At 37.6% G+C, this 10424-nt stretch overlaps 1 protein-coding gene across 1 annotated transcript in view; it reads left to right on the top strand.

Annotated features, from left to right (window-relative positions):
* The window catches only part of Zfpm2 (zinc finger protein, FOG family member 2), a 306341-nt gene that overhangs the window by 163021 nt on the left and 132896 nt on the right, over positions 1-10424 (top strand). The gene's annotated exons all lie outside the window — the stretch shown is intronic.

Below are 10424 nucleotides of genomic sequence, written 5' to 3'. Positions count from 1 at the left end.
GGAGGGAGGGAGGGAGGGAGGGAGGGAGGGAGGGAGGAAAAGAAGAAAGAAGGAAGGAGAGTCATATTGATTGATGAACTGGATAAATGACGAATAGCTGCCAATCATTGTAATAGACATCTCACATAAAGTGTTGTTAAATGACAATGACATAAATTGCTGATGTCGTCTCTTAAGCTGCAGAAGGTTATCTGCCATTGTTTTATTTATGACAATTCAGGTACTAGACCTGCAATAAATCCTGTATTGCATCCTTTCTTTCATCCCCTGCAACGTAGCAGATATGCATCTCCATTTTACAAACAATAAATAGGAGAATTAGTAAGTTATATATTGTGTTTATGAAGCTAATAAACAATAAATATTCACATAGCTTGAGGTCAAGTTGTATACACCAAAAACTACCCCCTCTCCATGAAGATTTGAGACAGCACAATGAGCTAATTCGTGTTTTCTTCCCTTTACATGTTTCAGGTTGGGACAGGCAGTATAATTGTCTTTAGTCAAGCAACCTAACAATGGAGGCAGATTTCAACACAGGTCCTGGCAACTCCAAATCCTGTCTGTGTTCTTTGTACCACGTGATCCCCACCTATCCCCATTCAACTACTTCATCATAAGTTTCCTCAAAACAGCTAGACCTTTATGCCTAAAATTCACAAAATACATATCTTAAAGAAAAACATTTCTCCCCAAATCTTCTGTAGAATCCCACAAATGAGAAAGAGCTCTTGACCAAACATTTGCTACCTGCCTTGAAAACTCACTATAAATGTTGGTAGTAATCCTTGATCAATTACTGCAGTAAACCACCCAACCATGTGAAAATGTATTTTCATTTTTCCTCTCAATGAGTACCTTCTGAATGATAGTTCCTCCCCAAGGAACAAACTTTGAAGGCTACTCAGATCTCCCCAGGGCTTCAGAAAACTGAAGCTAATTTTGCATACTCAGATTGCCTTAGGGTATAGAGAGCAGAGTATTTTGGCTTCCTCCTAGGTATCATTTTGGTCATGGACAATAGAACTCCACGGTCTCCATCTCTTGGTGCAAACGTGTACATGGTGGATGTGTTTCTGTTGGGGCTAGAGGGAGCAATCTGCTTGCAGAACTGAGATTGCAGGGCTATGCTGGATTTAAGGGACGGGTTGATGCAGTTGCTCACACTTGATCCTCAGTCTGCGTCTGTCTTCTGATCTTCCTTCCTTGTGTAAGTGGCGAGCGGCATCATTAGACGAGATCTCTGGTGGTGACAACTCCAGACTTGTTTTGCCAACACAGGAATGCTGGTGAAAAGAATGCAGTCTTGAGTTTTTAGTGACACAGAATCAGGGACTCACTGTGGCCCTCACCAGCATACCTAAGTCATATTAGACTGAGAGAATTAGCCTGAACTGAGCCAGTGGGGACAGGAAAAATTATTCCCTAAATACAACCTGGGTGCTGCTGCCACAGCACAAGTTCTCATGTGGGTGGCTTCCAGGCCCTGGAAGTATGGATTATCAGTATCAAATTTCTTAGAGCTTTCAATAAGGATAAAAAAAAATACATAGGTTCCCTATGATATGACTGTGTGTGTTCCTTATTTATGTTCTGGCCAAATAGTTACACAAACTACTTACAAATTCTATGTCAATACCATGACCACATGACCCAACTATCTCAGAGAAAATCAGCAAATACAATATAAATTTTGTATGTGTAGCATTTTGTAGAAGTGGTTTAACTGGGAGAATCCTTGTAGTATTTTTTTACAGGATATAAAGAGGCTTCATACTGTTAATATTTATGAATAAAACTTACTTAAAATAATGTTAAATACAGCTAATGACATTGTAACTATACAGCTTTTATTTTCTAGGTATCTATAAAATGGATATTTAAAAGTCAAACTTTTGTCACAGAGCTATTCGACAAGCTGATATCATTCTGTTTAGTCAAAATAGAAAATAAGACAGTTTGGGACATTCGCATCCTAATCTGATATGTTTTTCCTGTCTCAACTCTCCCATGCCCTTCAGACAGTGAAAGACTAGATTTGGTGGCCATCTGTTTGTTGCCATTATTCTTAACAGACCCCAGATAATTCTCATATCTGTATCTCCTGAAGCAGCATATTGGACGGCCTCACCCTGCAGTTAAAGGGAGCCCTGCTGGAGAGTGTGCACAGGGCAGTGCAGCTAAAATCCACCACTGAGTGTCACACATCCATTCTTGTCTCTCTGTGGACTGGGAAGCATGGTGACTTTCTTCATGCTTGCAAAAGAAAGCTCCTTAGATATTCTGAGTGTTCGAACTAAACTTTTAGGTTCTTCCACGTGGGTGTCTTTTAATTACTTCAGTCTCAATGTTAATTTTTTCACAAATTTATTTCTAAACAATCTGCTCACTAGGTCTCTGTACTAAGTCAACAACACCAACCAAAAGAATGAGAAACTCTCAAGTAGCCCTGATTTCCCTTTACTAGAGTCACTTTATATGTCAGAGCATGGTATCATTGTAAATAAAATCTCTACATGGAGTCAAGGGCAAATCACTTAGCCTCTCTAGATAGTGGTTTTCTTAGCTATGTATATAGAAGACCAATGGATTCTCGGTAGAATTTTTATAAAGAAGGACATAGACACTGGACACTAGCCTGTGTGTGTTATCACAGCCATCACACTCCTGGCTACCATCCCTTCAACCAAGTCTGTCCTGATGGTCGAAAGTATATGAATTAATAGACCATGGGACCAGGCCTTCATGATGGTATGTAAGAATACATGGCCATCTCTTGTTTAAGATGGAACAGTTCCACAGTTCTTATTCAGTAGCAACAAGTCCATTCATCAAGCTTTCAAATACGTCACAGACTCACAGACCTGAAGCCTTGTCTGAGCAAACCATTAGCTTTGTTTTTAATTGAGCACATAATATATTTTTCTGATTTTGACCTTTACCTATTGATTTTATGTACATATATATATATATATATATATTTCTCTGTGTGTGTGTGTGGTGGGGGACATGTATATTGTGTCATGTATGTGGGGGTCAGAGGACAGCTTGCAGGAGTTGATTCTCTTCTTTTGTTTTTAGGTTTGAACAATTGAACTTGAGTATTTGAATTTTTTGGCAGGTACCTTTACTTACTGAACCATCTAGTTTACCCAATCCTTTTATTTTTAATGAGAATCCTATGTAAATGTTAATTCAATGATTAAAATACTGATGCTATTAATAATAATAATAATAGCTGTCATCGGTCATTATTCTATTTCTACTCTATGCACTATTCTCACTATTTCCATGCAATAGCCTGTTTATTGTTCCAATATACACATGGTACATAAAGCACTTTTTTTATTCTAGAAAAGAATAAACAAGTTCAGAGACAGAAAACTCCATGACATAAAGAGCTCCTATGATAGGAAACTAGTCTTCCTTCTATCCAAAGCCAGGACGATATAAAAACTTGATGTTGCTTTTGAAGCCACCATTTAAGGAGTGAAGTAAATTTCTCTTTGCTGGAAATTTCATACACGTTTATCAGTGAAGTTATTTTCCTTTTTTTGGCTTGTCTTGAAAGAGACAGTGCTCTAGAACAGAGCAGCAGGTCCCACACCATTTGTGTTCATCTGTTAGCTCTAGGCAGCAACAGTGGAAACTCACGTAGAAGCTGGCATTAATATCATTCTGGGCCCATCTCCAAAGTTCTAACTTTCACTCACTGTACCAAAGTACTCATTTAGTCATGTAGTTATTGTATTAAGACTTTGTTGATGGTCTGCTCTGTTCATGATCCTATATTAAAATAATGTGAAAATAATGACAGAAATGCTACTACGATCTAGGATGGAGAGAAATTTTCAAAAACAAATGTATTTAATTATCATGACAATGATACACCTTAAAACAGAGGATCTGCTGGAGTTCCCTAGAACCTTGATACACTTGCTTTGTCCATTATAATACTCAATTTTCAAGAGTAATCTATAAGCTAATGCTTTTACTTTACCCAGAGGGTCTACTATCATACAAATAATAAAGTAATTTAAAAAGAAAAAATAGTATCCATCTTTAATGTTGTATTTAAATAGTCGGTAAATTAATAAAAAATGTATGAATGTCATCTCATTTTACTGCATTCTTGAAAGAGAGTGAGTGCCTGAACCAAATATTTAGCAGTGGGAATTATAAAATCATAAGACGATTAAGTTAGCTAGTCTTAGAATCCCAATATTGCTTTTTAAATGACTTCAGGATATAGGAGGTACTAAGGTTATTATCTGTTATCTGGAATACAGTGGAATTGTACAACTGGATAATAACCAAACAAACCGGCACAATGTAAAATTACATTATCAGTGTGTTAAAACAAAATTGCGCCCTAAAGGAGTCCACATGCCAGCTCAGAGCTGCAGTGTAATTATGCTTAACTCTGATAATTAAAATACAACGGAGATCAACAGAATCATTTTCATTAAGAAAATTATTAATGATGGTGGTATAACAGTAATTGATTGCAGAGCACCACAGGATAACGCTATGCTGAAAACCCAACATGTTTCAGGATTGTCTAAGGCTCTTTCTGGTTATGTTCTGTTAAAATGAGAAATACGTTTTGAGGCGTGAGCAGTTTATTATGCCTGCTCTAAGACTCAGTGATTGGAAAAATGGCTGCTTTAGAAAACTCACGGTCTGGATTCAAATGGTCATTTCTGGAAGGTCTGAAGGTCAAGACAAGCAGCCCTAGTTAACGGGGTTTCCTGCTGCAAATTACAGAATGGCGCAGATCCGGCGTGCATTGGACCTTGTGTTGTTTCCATTTCTTACTGTGTGCTTCCTAGTTTTTACAGCTGCGTTAATGGTTTGCTGATATTATGCTGACCTGAGTCTGCTTACACATTCATAGTCATTATTAATTTATGTTATGTATGTAAACATAGGCTTGTGTTCCTACCAATGTCATTGTGAGTTTGCTAAATGAAGTGCTGGTACATAGGCCTGTATTGTATCATTAATTATCTCAATGAGTGAGATATGCTAGCATGTGTTAGGAAAGAAAATATTTTAGACCACCTTGGATCCGTGTATTAGTGAAGCATGTGCCTCTTAGAGGTAGAAAATAAAGCTGTTGGTTAATGGTAAGAACTAAGGATATATCAATGTTACGTGTATAAAAACGAGAAATGAAGAGCAGGGTCTTTGAGAGGTGAGTCACTATCACTCAGAGATGTTAGCTTGTCATTCAAAGAGATGATAATGTTGAAAGCGAACTCCAGGAGTATCTTTGTCAGCTAAACTAAGGGACAACTTTTAAGAGTAAAATTTTTTTTTTGAGAAAGACGCTGTAAATAACTTTTTAAACATCATACTGATTAGATGAAATTGTTGCAGTACAGCTCGAGATGAGAACAGCAAAATGTATGGTATTGTGTCTACTATAATTAGAGTAATGTTTAAAATTGTAAGCACAGGAAATATATTGAAATAAAATTGCACAAAATTGCAAACGTATTTCTGTAAAGGAGCAAGATGTGTGGCCATTATTTAGATCTTCTTACATTTTATGTTAGAGATGGAGCCTAAGACCTAAGGAAGACGTGTGTGGCGAGCAGTCTACCGAGCAACCGCATTTTCAGCCTTGTATCCTATCTTAAAATTAAAACTTCTCTTCTTAAAACTTCTCCTCTTAGATTACTTTCCTCATATAGTTTAAGAGAAGCGTTTCCACATTCAAATCCTTCTATCTTAACCCATTCTTCCCCTCATTCATTCATTCATTAACTCACTCACTCCTTCACCATATGACACAGCTGGGGACCAAACCCATCTCTACATGTATACTAGGAACCTACTGTACCATTGAGTCAATATTTTCAGCTCCTTCTTCTTATTTGACCCAAATTGAAAAAAAAAATGAATATTTCTCTCATCTGCAAAACCCTTAGTCCATAGGAAAATCGATGCTTTTCTTGGTGATATAATTAATCTCCCCCAATACACTTATGGATGAATGCTCTAAAACTTTTTTTGTAAAATAATTTTCAAAGTCAAGTACAGGTAGCTGAACGCATGCTTTCCTACGGTATGACATTGCCATGAGGATACAAAATACTGTAAACCAAGCGTGGGCCTAACGAACTCGTGGATTTATTAATCAAGTATATTTAACTACTTAAATACTGACTTCAGTCAGTAGGCCATAGTCAAGGCAAGACTCGTGGAGGGTATGAAGATAGATAGATAGATAGATAGATAGATAGATAGATAGATAGATAGATAGATAGATAGATAGATAGATAGATAAGCATCGGTTTGAAAAATGGGTGAGTTAAAGAACCTACAGGCTCACAGGATGGATGCTCAAAGAGTGCAGTTCTGTAAGGGAAGAGAACTTACAAATGAGTTCAGGAATGGGTAAAGCAACTACTCACCGTTTGCTTGAATGATGTCAGGTATCCTTGGTATCAAGTCAGGGTAACCTTGACCATTCAGGACATCCGTATCAACATGCAAGTTTAGCCAGATCATTGTGTCAAAAACAAGCTTATACTCATTCATTTAAAAATTGTGTTCTGACAAGAAATAAGGTTGTAGTCACAAACTTAAGGTAGGCAATAAACCAAACTCCTTACTCAACTCGTTATCTGACTCCATTTTCCTGTCCTTCGCTAAACACTGGCATCCACCTCCGAGACTTCTTTCTTCATCAGGTTTATGAACCTGATGATTGCTGCTCCTCTCTACTTCCTCCTGGGCAGCCCCGCCAGCCCCACCAGACATAATACTTCTTGTGAAGTGCTGGAAATGGTAGTGTGTTCGTTACTCTTCTGGTTCCTATGACCAAATACCTGACCAAAAAAAGCAACTTAGGGGAGAAAATATTTATTGAGAAGCTGGAGTCATGTTTCAGGGAAGGGATGGTGGTGAGTGTGAAGTGGGTGGCCACCTTGCAACCGAAGTCAAGAAGCCGGGGACGATGGTGTTGTTGCTCCTATGCTTTTGTCATGTCTTCTCTCTGGATACCAAGTCTGAGGGAAGGTGCTAATCACAGTTCTACATTTCTCAAAGGGCACTGTTAGATGCGACCAGCGATTCGTTTCCTGGATGATTCTGAATCTAGGCAAGTTGATAATGAAGTTAGCCATCACAATCACCTAATCCATAAAGAGCCCGGCAGAAAATTGTACTCAAGATAAAATAAGGTATTGGCATTTGATAGCTACTGGGAAAGGAAGAAATGGCTTTCTTAGTTGATGGGACTCCAAGATCAGCCTGACTTCCAAGAATAGCTAGGTATTTGCAAATTGGAGTCAACGGAAGACAAGAGAACTCGTGATTGGCTGAGTGGTAGGTGACAGTAGGGAGAACTGATAGGGGAGGAGCTAGGATTCGATATGGTCAAAATGAAATTCCTAAATAACTAACACAATACTATTTTAAAAGCACTGCAATTTGAGAAGCCTGTTTCCACAAAATGTTGCTGTTGTTGTTCTGTGATGCTATGAAAATATCAACAGGTGGTAAGAGCTGCTTAGTTGCATTGCTTTTCCACTCAGCCTTGAGTTAATCAGTCTAAAGAAACAAAACAGACATCTGTCTGAGGACAATGAATCACGTGAGAAAAGCTTCAGCATCAAATGCAAGGACAGGATGGGGAGATGCAAGAAGGAAATGAGACAGGACAGAAAAACCGCAATACACCCTCCATACCTTAGGGAATGATAGCTATATAAAAAGCAATATGTTGAAAAATGAACATAGGAGTAAAAACTTGTGGTACTTACAAATATAATGCTTAAAATTAAGAGATAATCATGGGATGAAATCTGAATAAATTTTAGGAAATGGACCAAGTTCCCACTGAGCTTGATCGAGCCATCCTTCTCCATGCCCACTGACCAGGGCCTCTATCACTGTCCATACAAATAACTAAATGGCATTTACAGTCTTCTTTCATTAGTTTCTTTCTATAGTATCTCATTTATATGCTTTTAAATTATTTATTTTATATTATAGCTACATTATTTCCCCCTTCCATTTCATCCCTGCAAAGCCACCCGTGTTTTATTTCACTACCCCTCCTTATTTTATTTCAAACATTTAAATCTACTTCTTTTAGCTCTATTTCCCACACTTCTACCTTAGATTCCAATCACACCCATGTATTTAAATGAGTATGATCCTCAAATGCCCCTTTCTTGCTAATCTATATTGTATTTACCTGAAAAATTCTGATTCTTATGCTTACAAGTACTACTTAAGGAAGTGGGCATTGTGACTGTTCAGGGTCCCTTTGACCTCAAGAAGAGAGTGCTTCAGAGCTATAGACTTTTTTCACCTCTACATAGTCCTAAATCCCACATAATACATGCCCATTAAATTTGCATTATTATTTAAGGTCTGATTCATCTTCGAAAGAACAACTTCTAGTAAGTCTGGTATAGCATCAGCAACCGCTAATGTGAAAATCATTATATACATAAAATCCAGTATGCTCGTTGTCATTTCTTCCATGTGTAGAAAATATTTCATGCCTTAACGAAGCTTTTGAAGTCCTAGGAAAGCAACACACATAGCATGTATTGTGCTATATCATTTGGCACATGCATATATGAAAGAAATTTTTTAAAAAAAATAAGATCTGCATATATAGAAAATGATGTTGTTTCACAGGGCTTTGGTTAAAATATTGGCTCAGCAGCCATGACAAGGTGTTGACTCTCTTGTGCTAGTACTTTCCAGATCCTGTGTCCGGCAAAGCAGAAGCTATGTCTTTTGATTTCTGCTCTTCATGAAAAAAGTCACTGTCTATCACGTCTTTGCTCTGATATGCACATGGAATGCTTTTTATGTTACTATGGGTGTATAAGTCAATCTTATTTTAGGTGTCTGTTTTTCAACTCAAAAGGTCACCTCATATGTCATGATTTACAGTAGTACTTTGGAGAAGATATATTCTTATTTGTCTGAAGTCTTTGTAACTGTCAGACAACACCAAGGTCAATAAGATAGCATGTTGTGATGTAATAATCATGAGCATCCCAACCAAGAAAATGGGTCAAAGATGCAAATGTTTGTCTATCTTATGTATTTCTCATAGAAATTCATTTGGAATAAATCATCTTAATTTAGTTTTTATTTTTAAAATCTAGTGTCTGCCATCACTACCTGATATTTTTTGTCAACAAAGATTTCCTAGAATGGTGTGCCCTTCATGTAATCCTCCAAGTGGTAGAAATCCTATTATTAGCTTCATAGAAACTTATTAAATAAATATATATCTATATATATATATATATATAGATTGAAAAGTGTAAGACTTTTAATGACTGTAAGCAAGTAAGTTATCACAGTTCGCTTCTCCAATCCCCACCCCCAAACATAAGTAGCTTCTTTACAAAAATGTAGAGATATCAGAGTCTTTTGATGTCAGAATTTGTTTTATATGCATATGAAGTTTTCTGTAAACGCCTGCTTGCTGCTGTATTTTAAACTGTCCATTGTTTTTCTATTTTTTTAATTGTTTAAGAGTTTCACATACGACTATAATGTATTTGGTCATATTTGTCCATCATTTATTCTTCCTAACTTCTCCACCACTTCTCCCTCCCAACTTCATGTGCTCTCTTTTTAAATCTGCTGAATCCACTTAGCGCTGACAGTATTTGCATCTTTACAGAACCATTCACTCTAACATGAGGAGTATCCAGAGCCACATCCAAAAAAAAATCTAGCTGTTTCTCCTCCACAAGCTATCTAAGCTAGCCTAGGATATCATGAGACCTTCTAACATCTACAGTGAGATTTTGTGTGGGTTGGTCTTATACCTATCTTGTACATGTAGTCACAGGGGCCTGTGCCACATTCCTGCCATGTTTGTGAAGCCCCCTTTGGAAGCAGTCATTCCCTACCTGCAACACTGATCCCAGAGCCTTGGAGAGAGCCTGTGTGACAATGACATCCAGTTGAGAGCTGAGAAAGCTGCCATGCTCTATTCTTTACAAGCCGGTCAGTTGTGAATATTTATCAGCTGTATGTAGCAAGTCTTTCTCTGTATTCCCAGCTCCCAAATAACTACCCAGAGACTTATTATTAATTATGAAAGCTTGATCCTAGCTTAGGCTTAACTCACTAGTTCTTATAACTTAAATTAACTCATTGATTTTAAGCTACATTCTGTCATGTGGCTCATTGCCTCACCTCTCCATACTGCTCATGCTACTTTCTCTGTGTCTAGCTGGTGACCCTGCCTTTCTTCCTCTTAGGGTCCTCTCTGTCCCCAGAAGTCCTGCCTGACCTCCTCCTCCTTAGCTATTGGCCACTCATGTCTTTATTGAACCAATCACAGTGACATATTCACATAGTGTAAAGGAATATTCCACAATAATCAATTGCCATCTACTACAAAAGAAACAGCTCTGATGAGTGTTAAG

Source organism: Microtus ochrogaster, unplaced genomic scaffold (assembly GCF_000317375.1).
Source record: "Microtus ochrogaster isolate Prairie Vole_2 unplaced genomic scaffold, MicOch1.0 UNK19, whole genome shotgun sequence".
In the NCBI taxonomy this organism is placed as follows: domain Eukaryota; kingdom Metazoa; phylum Chordata; class Mammalia; order Rodentia; family Cricetidae; genus Microtus; species Microtus ochrogaster.
Note: the sequence above shows the minus strand (reverse complement) of the source record. Positions and strands in the feature narration are given on the sequence as shown.